At 41.1% G+C, this 13,955-nt stretch overlaps 1 long non-coding RNA gene across 1 annotated transcript in view; it reads left to right on the plus strand.

The window, feature by feature from the left end:
- The window catches only part of LOC132824254 (uncharacterized), a 427,072-nt gene extending 426,230 nt beyond the window's left edge, over window positions 1-842 (plus strand). Inside the window, exon 3 of the long non-coding RNA XR_009645652.1 lies at window positions 726-842. This is a non-coding gene — a long non-coding RNA (uncharacterized LOC132824254). The remainder of the gene's footprint in view (window positions 1-725) is intronic.
- Window positions 843-13,955: the final 13,113 nt, after the last annotated feature.

Here is a 13,955-nt window from a genome sequence, read left to right on the forward strand (position 1 = left end):
GTTTGACTCAAGATTGGAATACATGCAGGCTCTAACCGCTCCACCTTAAAAGCACTGTCTGAGCTGGGAAGTCATTTTTTTTATATATATAAACCTGACGTTATCTCAGAAATGTGACTTGAAAGAAGTTCTGGGATTTACATATTAATAAATCGAAACCTGCAACCCATTCTATAAGATGAAGGACTTAACAGCAATCTTGGTGTGTTCAATTTATCGCATCAGTGTATGACACTATGATCTTTTGCCGTAAATTCTGTAATATGATCTTACTTCAGTAGTTACCTGACGAAGGCACGGTGCTCCGAAAGCTTGTACTTCCAAATAAACATGTTGGACCATAACCTGGTGTTATGCAATTTTTAACCTTTTTCATAAAGACAGACACAAAGCATTCATTTAATACCTCAGCCATATCCCCTGCCTCCACAGGGCAATATAATTCGAAATGTATGACCACAAAAAAGAAAGATTTGATTTACATGCCACTTGTGGGCCTAAAACGTGCATTTTGGTGCTGATAAAATTGGGCCATCTGACACACTAAGGGAATATCAATGTTACTTCTTTTAGTCTGCAAAACTATTGTGCAAATTGAACTTAAATACAAATTTCCTTTTGCATGAATGACCTCATTCTACTTTAATGTATCCAATTGTTCAACTTATTTTTCCTCTTTCTACTCTCTTTCCCCCTTCTACTCATGCCCCCCTACATATTAACAGCACAGAGGTGGAACGAGTAGAAAGTGTTAAGCTCCTGGGAGTAGTCATCCACAACAAACTTTCTTGGACTCTTCATCTGGATGTACTGGTTATAAAGGTTTAACAATGTCTCTTCTTCCTCAGGCAGCTGAGGAAATTTGGCATCACGGTGAATACTTTTATAGGTGCGCCATCGAGAGCATTCTGCCTGGATGTATCACTACCTGGTGTGGCAACTGTACCATTCAAAATCGGAGATGGTTACAGAGAGTGGTGAACTCGGCCCAGACAATCACAAAGGCCAAGCTCCCATCTACAGAAGCTAGCTACCAGGCCCGCTGTTAAGGAAAGGCCATCAGCATTCTCAAAGATCCATCCCACCCTGGCAATGTATTTGTACAACCTTAACCATTGCGGAGAAGGTACAGAAGCCAGCCGGTTTTGTAACAGTTTCTAGCCTACTGGTGTTAGAATACTGAGTGGACTCACAAACACTTAACAGTTGGCTGTACCTGTGTTTTTGTTTTTGCCGCTATTTACCTATTATTTACTATCCATGCTACTTAACTCTGTGATCTGCCTGTATTGCTCGCAAGACAAAGCTTTTCACTGTGCCTCTGTATACGTGACAATAAATTCAATTCAATTCAGTTTAATTCAATTTCGTATCATTAACAGTGAAGTTGAATATATCTTGTTTTCACTACCAATGATGTGGAATAATCTATGTTATCCTTTTTTCCTGTTTATTTTAAAGCTTCCAGACAGTTTAACTAGTAATAACCACAATAAAAACCAACCAAAGGGACGAGGAATGTATCTTTCTGGAAAGTGTGGAATGTTCCAGCTGGTTTCACTAGGTTTTGCTGCACTTACTTCCTTTATGTTGAGTTATTGCTGCATGTTAGGCCCTGATAGGTTGAACAGATCCAGCTGTCTTCCTGTGGTAGGTTAGATATATCATTCAGGGACACAAACCACAAACCTGCTTTGGTGTATGGGACACGTAGAAGCTTTAGCTGTCCGTCTAATGGTATAATTAAGTATAATTTGCATATCTCTTTAAACAGTTCCTTTTCTGTCCCCAAGCTGCATTACAATATCTAACCAATATCCTCCATTTCACAGGCTTACTCTGTCATCAAGTTCCTTTTCATTTTGATTAACAACAACATAATGGTATAATATTTTTAAAAAAGGATATCCATGAGGGAAGGGATGATAACCTCCCATCATTAACAGAAGATTCTGATCTCTGCCTGATGCTCGCAAAGTTAATAGGCATAACAACATTTAGCTCTGAAGTTAATGTTTATAAATTTAACTGCAAAATCAATAGCATTGTTTTTATAATAATGACTACTTGTATATTCTTTCAATCACAGTACAGAGATACTGTAAGACCCAAAAATATTTGGGAATGTGTCGCCTTTACTGGAACTTGCATACAGAATATATACAGGGATAAATTTACTTTGTGAAATCCTTTCTCATGGAATAGTTTGTCTGCAAACAGTGAAAGACAGGGAGAGAGGTAATTTGAACTTTTTTCCCCTACTGTTTGTCAGCAAAGATGTTTTAATTTTGTTTTCCTTCAAAACAGGTTGTGACAACTTAACCACAAAACATTCTATGAGGTCCAATTTTAAAGTAACCTTCAACAAACTCTCTTTTAGGTGAAATCACAAGTAATGTTTATTTGTGCAGTCAACTTGGGGACAATTGTTGCAACACATACACTTTAAAGCATCCCAGGGGAAATATAGAGTTTTAAACTAAAAATAACCTTTAAAAAAAAGCAAAGTTAATGTCCAATGAGGGCTCTTTCCTGTAGGAGTTCAGATTCACACATGTTTGGCTAGCTCAGGCAGGAGTGACAGAAGGCAAAGTTGACAACGGCACAGTCATTTGAGTTTGCGTTCAAAGAAACTTGATCCACTTATTAGTTAAAAGAATGGAATGTGGTATAGACCCCCAGTGGTCAGCAGGAAATTGAGAAACAACTTTGTAAGGAGATCTCAGTCATCTGTAAGAATGTTAGGGTGGTAATGGTAGGGGCTTTTAATTTTCTAAATACTGATTTGGCTTGCTGTAGTGATAAGGGTTTAGATGAAGTGGAATTTATTCAGTGTGTACAAGGAAATTTTCTGATTCATTATGTGGATGTACCTACTAGAGAAAGTGCAAAACTTGATCTACTCTTGGGAAAAAAGGCAGGCTAGGTGACTTGAGGTGTCAGTGGTGGTGGTGGTGGTGGTGGTTGGTGGGGGAGGGGTAGGAGGAGGGCACACTTTGTGGCCAGCAACCATAATTCTATGAGCTTTAACATAGAAATGGAAAAGGATAGTCCGGATCTAAAAGTTGAAGTTATAAATTGGAGGAAGGCCAATTTGGACAGCATTAGGATAGTGCTTTCAAAAGCTGTTTGGGCACAGATGTTTGCAGGTAAAGGGACAGCTGGAAAATGGGAAGCCTTCAAAATTGAGATAACAAAAATATGAGTCCAGAGACAGTATATTCCTGTTAGGGTGAAAGGCAAGGCTGGTAGGTGTAAGAATGCTGGATGACTAAAGAAATTGAGGTTTGGCCAAGAAACAGAAGGAAACAAACATTAGGTATAGACAGGAGGTACTGAGTTAATCCTTCGAGTATAAAGACAGTAGGAGTATAGTTAAGAGGGAAATCAGGAGGGCAAAAAGAGGATATGAAATAGCTTTAGCAAATAGGATTAAGGAGAATCAAAAGGGATTTTATAAATACATTAAGGACAAAAGGGTAACTAGGGAGAGAATAGGACCCCTCAAAGATCAGTAAGGCAGAGTATGTATGGAACCGTAGGAGATGGGAAAGATACTGAACAAGTATTTTACATCAGTGTTTATTGTGTAGAAGGACTTGATAGGAACAGAATGTGGGGAAATAGATGGCGAGCATGGTGGCTCAGTGGTTAGCATTGCTGTCTCACAGTGCCAGGGACCCAGTTTTGATTCCAGCCTTGGCCGACTGTCTGTGTGGAATTTGCACGGGCGCCCTGTGTCTGCGTAGTTTTCCTCAGAGTGCTCCGGTTTCTTCCCTCAGTTCAAAGATGTGCCGGCTAGGTGAATTGGCCATGCTAAAATTGTCCACAGCATTCAGGGGTGTGTAATTTAGGTGCGTTAGTCAGGGGAAATGTACGTTAATGGGTCTGGGGGGGTTACACTTCGGAGGGTCGGTGTGGACTTGTTAGGCCAAATGGCTTGTTCCTACACTGTAGGGATTCTAGATTCATATTGCAGAGGAGGAGGTGCTGGTGACCTTGAAACGCATAAAGGTGGATAAATCCACAGGACCTGATCGAGTGTACCCTAGAAGTCTAGGGGAAGCTAGGGAAATGATTGCTGGGTCCTTTGCTGAGATATTTGGATCATAGATAGTCACAGGTAAGTTGCCACAAGACTGGAGTAGCTAACGTGATGCTATTATTTAAGAAAAGTTGTAAGGAAAAGCCAGGGAGCTACAGACTGGTGAGCCTGACATTGCTGGTGGGCAAGTTGTTGGGAGTGAATCCTGAGGGACAGGATATACATGTATTTGAAAAGGCAAGGACTGATTAGAGGGAGTCAGCATGACTTTGTGCAAAGGAAATTGTGTCTTATGAACTTGATTGAGTTTATGAAGTAGTAACGAAGAGGATTGATGAGGGCAGAGCAGTGGACATGACCTATTTGGACTTCAGTAAGGTGTTTGACAAGGTTCCTCATGGGAGACTGCTTAGCCAGGTCAGATCACATGGAATACAGGGAGAACAAGCCATTTGGATGCAGAAGTGGTTTGAAGGTAGAAGACAGAAGGTGGTGGTGGAGGGTTGCTTTTCAGACTGGAGGCCTGTAACCAGTGGTGTGCCATAAGGATGGGTATGGAGTCCACTGCTTTTTGTCATTTATATAAATGATTTGGATGTGAGCAAAAGAGGTATAGTTGGTAAGTTTATGGATGATAACAAAATTAGAGGCATGGCAGACAGCGAAGACGATCACCTCAGAGTAAAACAAGGTCTTGATCAGATGGCCCAATAGATTGAGGGATGGCAAATGGAGTTTAATTTAGATAAATGTGAAGTGCTGCATTTTGGAAAGGCAAACCAGGGCAGGACTTATACACTTAATGGCAAGGTCGTAGGGTGTGTTGCTGAACAAAGAGACCTTGGAGTGCAGGTTCATTTTCCCTTGAAAGTAGAGTCTCAGGTAGATTGGATGGTAAAGAAAGCCTTTAATTTGCCTTCTTTTATTGGTAAGAGCACTGACTACAGGAGTTGGGAGGTCATATTGCAGCTGTACGGGACTTTGTTTAGGTCACTTTTGGAATATTGCAATTCTGATCTCCTTCCTATCGGAAGGATGTTGTGAAACTTGAAAGGGTTCAGAAAAGATCGACAAGGATGTTGCCAGGGTTGGAGGGTTTGAGCTACAGGGAGAGGTTGAATAAGCTGGGGCTGTTTTCCCTCGAGTGTCGGAGCTGAGGGGTGACCTTGTAGAGGTTTATAAAATCATGAGGGGCATGGATAGGATAAATAGACAAGGTCTTTTCCCTTGGGTGGGGGAGTCCATAACTATAGAGAGCATAGGTTTAGGGTGAGAAGGGGGAAAGATATAAAAGGGACCTAAGGGGCAACGTTTCACGCACAGGTGCTGCATGTATTGTATGAGCTGCCAGAAGAAGTGGTGGAGGCTGGTACAATTATGGCATGTAAAAAGGCATTTGGATGGGGATATGAATCGGAAGGGTTTGGAGGGATATGGGCCAAGTCCTGGCAAATAGGACTGGATTATGTAGGAATATCTGGTTGGCATGAACGAGTTAAACCGAAGGGTCTGTTTCCGTGCTGTACATTTCTATGACTCTATGACTGTAAGTGCAATCTTGTCCAGCAACCAATCATCGAACCCAATGTCCTTGTGATCTGTGACACTTAAAGACTGTGCAGAATGCAAGAGATACATGATGAATGAGCAGGTAGAGAACTCCCAAAAATGTGCACTGGACAAAAAGTGTGCGTTGGAAATCCAAATCTTACATAATTGGATACCAGCAAAGTTTTCTAAAATATACAACCAGCCCAGGTCATACAAAGTCATTGTTTTCAATGGAGCACCATGATCACCAAACAGAAGCCAACTTGTACCAACATACAGCACACTAATCATGCATAAACAGAGTGAGGAAGAAAGCTTTGACGATGATGATTGTACTGTGATGTTGAGTGACAACAACCTAGTGCAAGAGAAATCAACGTGTATCTTTTGAGTTGAGTATATGATAGCCAGATCGGGACAATCAGTCAGATTTCCAAAGTATTAAATTGAACTTCGAAACTTCCAAATTCCATTTCACCTAATTGTGCAATTAAATATTTAACAATAAGTGCCAATGTACAATTATGTATATCTGTTTCGGATAAGCTTTTAGCTTTGGTAAAAGAGAGATGTTGTACAATGTCTCACATTCAGAAGTTCAGTATACCTTTAAGAGACATGACTATGATGTCATAATTATATCATAGTGTTTGACCTGAGGGTATAACGGTCTGACACTCCATCTTGATGAGCATCACTTGAAGCATATCATGCTACAGAAGCAGGTTGCGCTGCATAAATTAATAGTTTATTGTGGGATTAGACACTGACGTGGCTGTGAATTTAACGTCTGTATATAATGCTGGCTGTAGCATTGGATTCCTCAATACCACAATATCCACGTGCAGTTTCTTATGTTATGGGAGATACTACAAGAATTTCTGAATCAAGTATCCGACTGGAGGCAAAACCCATATTGACATGTAGCTGTCAGCGGTTGAGGTTGGGGGCTTGGTGGTGAATTTGAAGGGAAGATGTTGTTAATTTAACTGTTACCCAGGAGTTAGAGTAGGTTTTTAATCTTCTAAGTTTTCCTGGGTAACTTATACACCTTCAGTGAGTTGGAATTATGGTGGAGGCTGGTACAATTACATGAACAGGAAGGGTTTAGAGGGATTTGGGGCCAAATGCTGGGACTAATTTGGGATATCTGTTGGCTTGGACTGTTGGACTAAAAGGTCTGTTTTCATTCTGTACATCTCTATGACTGTATAAATTACAGTCATAAAATCATAGTCATACAGCAAAGAAACAGACCTTTCAGTCCAACTCATCCACACCATCCATTTCTCTAACTTTAATGGCCATTTTCAGAAAGTTAAAAAATGGAAGAAATTGCGCTTCAAAAATTCAATTTTCTTTTAAATTTTAATCATTTATCCTTCAATAAAGTTCCAAAATTTGTATAACCTTACAGATATTTTTAGAAACTTAATAAACCTTTGAAAACACATAAATATTTTCATAAACTTTGAATTGTAAATGCAGCAAGTTTGCCTTGGAAGACAACATACTGACTGGTAACCATAGCTGAACAAAATGTCAAGGAGGTTAAATTTACATAAACCAAATCTTCCGCCAACATTTCCACCATCTCCAAAAAGACCCCACCACCAGGGATATATTTCCCTCCCCACCCCTTTCCGCCTTCCGCAAAGACCGTTTCCCCCCCCCACCCCCGTGACTACCTGGTCAGGTCGACGCCCCCCCTACAACCCACCCTCCCATCCTGGCATCTTCCCCTGCCACCGCAGGAACTGTAAAACCTGTGCCCACACCTCCTCCCTCACATCTATCAAAGGCCCTAAAGGAGCCTTCCATATCCATCAAAGTTTTATCTGCACATCCACTAATATCATTTATTGTATCCGTTGCTCCCGATGCGGTTTCCTCTACATTGGGGAGACTGGGCGCCTCCTAGTAGAGCGCTTTAGGGAACATCTCTGGGACACCCGCACCAATCACCCCAATATTTCAACTCCCCCTCCCACTCTGCCGAGGACATGGAGGTCCTGGGCCTCCTTCACTGCCGCTCCCTCACCACCAGACGCCTGGAGGAATAACGCCTCATCTTCCGCCTTGGAACATTTCAACCCCAGGGCATCAATGTGGACTTCAACAGTTTCCTCATTTCCCCTTCCCCCACCTCACCCTAGTTCCAAACTTCCAGCTCAGCACTGTCCCCATGACTTGTCCGGACTTGTCCTACCTGCCGAGCTCCTTTTCCATCTATCCACTCCACCCTCTCCTCCCTGACCTATCACCTTCATCCCCTCCCCCACTCACCCATTGTACTCTATGCTACTTTCTCCCCATCCCACCCTCCTCCAGCTTATCTCTCCACACTTCAGGCTCACTGCCTTTATTCCTGATGAAGGGCTTTTGCCCGAAACGTCGATTTCGCTGCTCGTTGGATGCTGCCTGAACTGCTGTGCTCTTCCAGCACCACTAATCCAGAATCTGGATTCCAGCATCTGCAGTCATTGTTTTTACCTAATATTGTTATGTGTACAGTCTTGGCCGTAGCTAATTTGATTAGGAAGATGACTAGTTACACAAAACCTGAAGTGAGCCTGGATATAGATACAGAATTATTAAAATTGGCACAGACACAAATATATGTTAATGGATCAGCTGTTAATTCCTCAGGATTATCTAAATAGTCTTCAAATAGGTTTACTGGTGAAAATGCTTCCCCTATCAGCTTCTGCTGCAGGTCACCTTCAAGGCGTGTTTACCAGAGCACTTGAAGATTAAACACAATTATAATGTGCTGTTATGCCTTCTCTTTCATTCATCAAACTCAGTTTAAACTCAGTTTAAAAGGAACTGTATATGTCTAATGCAGCCTGGCATCATTATCCATAAACTGTTTCTCAAACTAGACCTGATATCCAATATCTGTCACTTTCAGTCAATTGCATTGCATTACTAGTGGAATGTTCCGAATCTCCTGCAGGAAATCAAATATTTTTATGGCAGCACAATCTGGACTCTGAATTCTCATGACTATTTTGAATTATATTATCTTTTTGCTTTTTATTCATACTTGTTCATTTACAATGAATCATTTAATTCCTGTTAACTAAGAGGAAAGTACTGCAGATGCCAGAAACCTGAAATGAAAACAAAGTGCTGGAAAGCCAGTCTGGCAGCGTCTGTGCAGAGATAAACAACATTAACATTTGAGATCAGTATGACTTTTTTTTAGATTACATGAGATTCCCTACAGTGTGGAAACAGGCCCTTCAGCCCAACAAGTCCACCTAAGAGTAACCCACCTAGACCCATTTTCTTCTGACAAATGCAGCTAACAGTATGGGCAATTTAGCATGATCAATCCACCTAACCTGCACATCTTTGGATGGTGGGAGGAAACTGGAGCACCCGGAGGAAACCCACGCAGACACAGGGAGAATCTTCTTCAGAACCAAATTAAATGTTGCTGGAATGGAAATCAGCAGTTTACAACTCCAAAATATAAAGTTTCCTTTTAAAAAGATCCAACAAAAGTACAAACATCAACCCCAATGACAAACTGGATCAGCATTAAAATAAGCTTAGTGTGAGCTGCCTGTTTTGTGGAAACAAAATCTTAAAATACACCCCAACACCAGCAAAGTCAGCTCCATATCTATTCATGATTATTCCTGATGAAGGGCTTATGCTCGAAACGTCGAATTCTCTATTCCTGAGATGCTGCCTGGCCTGCTGTGCTTTGACCAGCAACACATTTGCAGCTCCATATCTATTCACACTCAATTTGTTCCTTTCTGCAAAAATTTATTTTTGAAAGCAGCTTTGGAAGAAGTTAAAACCTGCAAAGCTCCTTGCTAACAGCAGTGCGGCAAGATCTTTAAAATGAATTAAATTCATAATGCATTCGTCTGGGCAGGGCTCTGTATTTGCTGGTATCAGCTCTAAAAACATCAAAATTGGTGCTATTTCTGAGAAATCAGCTCACATTCCCAAATTACAGGGCCCAATTTGATCATCAGCACAGTCTTGTCAGGCACCCTTGGAAGTGCATTGTAACTTCTAGATTTGAGTGCTGGCCAGACTGCTGTAAATTACGTTCAGTTGGGTCCCTCAATAGCAATGAAATTTCCCACCCATAATATTGAGGAAAGAAAACATTTGGGCCGAAACGTCCAGATCATCTATCTTTTTTCGTAATTGATATTTTTCAAACATGCACAGGATACCTGGAACTCAAATTGAAATGACTAGAACACAAGAGGGGACTGGCCATGGTTGGTGATAGATATTATGATTCAGCTGACCACATATTTAGCAGTTCTAGACAGCAGACCTGAAGTAGGATATATTGACATTACAGATACTAAAGATATATTTGCTAGAATTTAGAAAGTTAAGGGTCAGATCAGTTTCCCTTCCTGTGAATCCAAGGAAAGCGATGGGACCAGACGGAGTACCAGGCCGTGCACTCAGAGCATGCGCAGATCAACTGGTAGAGGTCTCCTTGGACATCTTCAACCTCTCCCTGCAGCAGGCCACTGTCCCTGCCTGTTTCAAAAGGGCCAACATTATCCCTGTGCCTAAGAAGGCTCATGCATCATGTATCAATGGCTACCGCGCTGTGGCCCTAACTTCAGTGGTCATGAAGTGCTTTGAAAGGCTGGTCATGGCATTAATCAACTCCAGGCTCCCCACTACTCTTGACCCACTCCAATTTGTCTATCGGACCAATCGATCCATGTCAGATGCCATATCACTTGCTTTTCACTCCTCCCGAGGACAGCTTGACACCAAGAACAGCTATGTAAGAATCCTACTCATTGACTACAGTTCAGCCTTCAACACTATTACCCCCTCAAGACTGATTACTAAACTTAGTGATCTCAGACTAAGCCCCACTCTTTGCAACTGCGTCCTCAGTTTCCTGACTAAAGTCCACAATCAGTGAAGACTGGGGACAATATTTCATCCTTAGTAACTTTCAACACTGGAGCCCCCAGGGATGTGTACGTATACCCATGACGGCATCGCCAAATATCAGATGAATGCCATTTACAAGTTCACTGATGACACCACCATAGCCGGTCGAATCTCAGATGGTGAGAAAACAGATGACAGATGGGAGGTGGAAGACTTGGGAGAATGGTGCACTGAGAACAAGCCAGCTCTCAATGCTGGCATAACCAAGGAACTCATTACTGACTTGCGGTGGGATGTTACTCATGTCCCCTCTACACATTAACAGCACAGAGATGGTACAACTGGAGAGTGTCAATCCCCAACAACCTTTCCTGGACTCTTCATGTGGATGCACTGGTTACAAAGGCCCAACAATGTCTCTTCTCCCTCAGGCAGCTGAGGAAATTTGGCATAACGGTGAACAACTTTGCCAACTTTGATAGGTGCGTCATCGAGAGTATTCTGTCTGGATGTATCATTTCTTGGTATGGCAACTGTACCATTCAAGATTGGAGATGGTTACAGACAGTGATGAACTTGGCCCGGACAATCACAAAGGCCAACCTCCCATCTACAGAATCCACCTACCGGGCTCACTGTCAAGGAAAGGCCGCCAGCATTCTCAAAAATCCATCCCACCCTGGCAATGTTTGTCTACAACCTCTGCCATCGGGGAGAAGGTATAGAAGCCTGAACACACGCACTAGCCGGCTTTGTAATATTTTCTACCCTACCATTGTTGGAATACTGAATGAACTCACAAACTCTTAAGAGTTGTCTGTACCTGTGCTTTTGTTTTTGCTGCTGTTTACCTATTATTTACTTATCTATGCTACTTAAGTCTGTGATCTGCCGGTATTGCTCGTAAGACAAAGCTTTTCACTGTGCCTCGGTACATGTGACAATAAATAAGTTCAATTCAATTCAATATTTCAAAGCATTCTCAATATTCAGTGGAACAAATAGGGCGGATAGAAAGCAATTATCAGAGAATCTCTACAGTGTGGAAACAGGCCTTTGGCCCAACTAGCCCACACTGATCTTCTGAAGAGTATCCCACCCAAATCCATTCCCCATTCCTCTACATTTATCTCTGACTAAGGCACCAAACCTACACATCCCTGAACACTATGGGCAATTTAGCATGGCCCATTCACCTAACCTGTACATCTTTGGATTGTGGGAGGAAACTGGAAGATCCGTTGGAAACCCACGCAAACATGAGGAGAATGTGCAAACTCCACAAAGATAGTTGCCTGAGGCTGGAACTGAACCTGGATCGCAGGTGCTGTGAGGCAGCAGTGCTAACCACTGAGCCACCATGCCGCCCTGCACCTGCTGCGCTATGGCTATAGGAATTATTAACTCTCGCTGGGGAATGTAGGATTAGACCAAATAAATAGAGCTAGACATTTCAGGAATGAAATTAGGAAAATCTTTTGCGTGGAAATGGTGGCATCAGTTTGCAACATACTTCTGCAATTGTTGCAAGGTCAACTTTAAATTTTACAATGAAGATTCATTGATTTATCATCTGAAAGGAAAATATACATAGAAATAAAGCCAGCTATATATGGAAAGTGTGCAAGCATCAAAAGAGGTCAAGACATTCTTTACTCAAAGCTGAGACCTTTTCAAATCATAAAAGAAGGATGTGACACAGGATTATATGTAAATGAGAAGTTGCTTAACCTTACAAAGAAATTATTGTTGCATTCAGGGCCAATGGAAACCTGTTTCAAATCACAAAGGGGACATGACCATTGTAATATATGCCCAGTGGAAACTTGTCTTTGTAAATTATTAATTAATGCAAACAGATAAGAGTGGAAAGCTATCTTGAAACAAAGGTTTGTGATCATTGTGCAATGTGAAGGAATGGATTAGACTTAAAGAATGGCAATCACTGTAGAATGTGTTGGTTAGTTTTGCAACAAATTACAAAGGACTGTAATAGTTTCAGGTAGCTTGTAGTCATGATTCCAGAGTGTATACATGTGTAAAATGAACTACTAATGGGATGCAGCCCCTTCATGAGCTATAACTCTCTATCCTACACTTGCATTAAAAAACTGTTGTCTTGTTTGGACTTTCAATTATCTCTATCTCTAGCATCATTTGAACACTGTCACATTCAAAAATAATAAGGGCTATGTGGCAAAGTTGAGCATTTGCAGCTAGATCTCAGAATAGTTATGATCACAGCAAATATCCAAACAGGCTGAAGGAGCAACGTGAGCAATTCCATGTTCAATGGAAGCAAATACCTCAACCATCGAATACTATGTTGTGTTTGGAACTATAGGTGTTCTCGTGGAGGTGGTTACCATTTTCATACGGGAAAGGATGGCCTCCAAGTGTCTGCAAGGTCCTGTGTCAAATTGGAGCTTGACTACTTCATGATCTTTGGTATTTCATATCACTGAATCCCTGCTCCTCTTGGCTTCTGGACAGGAGGTCCTTGGACAGGAGGTCCTTGGACAGGAGGTCCTTGGAACAATGAGACCCCAAACAGCTTTGCAGCCTTTGCTTCCTCTCCAAACAATATTATATCAAAATAGAGATCCTGGAACACCTGTTTTCAGGACACCTTCCTGGTCCTAATCTCAGTTTTTATCTTAAAGCTCCAATATTACAATATTTTGTACTTAAACAGATGGCAAATTTAAGTTGGCATCACTCAAAAATCCCAAATCATCCTAAGATATACAAATTAAAACTTTTCATCACTGTGCTCATGCAGAGAACAATTTGATACTTTAAGCCACAGTAGATTAATATGCCAATGAGTGAAGCCTGACAGTTACTCTATCTTGAGGCTGAGATATATAAATTCCTCCCCCTTGTTAATGTACCTTGCACATGTACATCTCTAAGTCTTGATTTTTCTGAATTCTTGGATTTTGAAGACCTCACAAGATCTGAAAACGACAAAAGTATAATATTTATTATTTGCAGAGTTAACCTTATTTAAGACTATCTTGTTACTTTCTTATTTTCCTTTATTCATTCTGCAAATCTTATTAAATTTGCTGCTGGCTTTAGCTAATTCCTTACTGAATTGGTCCCTATAATTTAACATCAAAAGCATTTCCTTTCTTATCAAGAATAAAAATAGAAGGCACTGGAAAATCTCAGCAGGTCTGGCAGTTTTAGTGGAGAGAAACAGCTAACATTTTGGGTCCTTTCTTATATTTTTTTAAGGCCATTACTGCATCCTCAATTTGATATTCAAAATACCTTTTAGCTTAATTGTTCGAGTTCCCAATATTCGTTGCAACAAATTCATTAACTTATCACATATACGAAATACTGCTCCAAACACTTAAAGTTGTGCAATTGATGTGTAAGAGAAGTCTTATCAGTTTAATGTCAAATGATCTGAAACCACCATTAATGATTCTCCAAGAGAGGCCTAATG

This window comes from Hemiscyllium ocellatum, chromosome 18, assembly GCF_020745735.1.
Source record: "Hemiscyllium ocellatum isolate sHemOce1 chromosome 18, sHemOce1.pat.X.cur, whole genome shotgun sequence".
NCBI lineage: Eukaryota > Metazoa > Chordata > Chondrichthyes > Orectolobiformes > Hemiscylliidae > Hemiscyllium > Hemiscyllium ocellatum.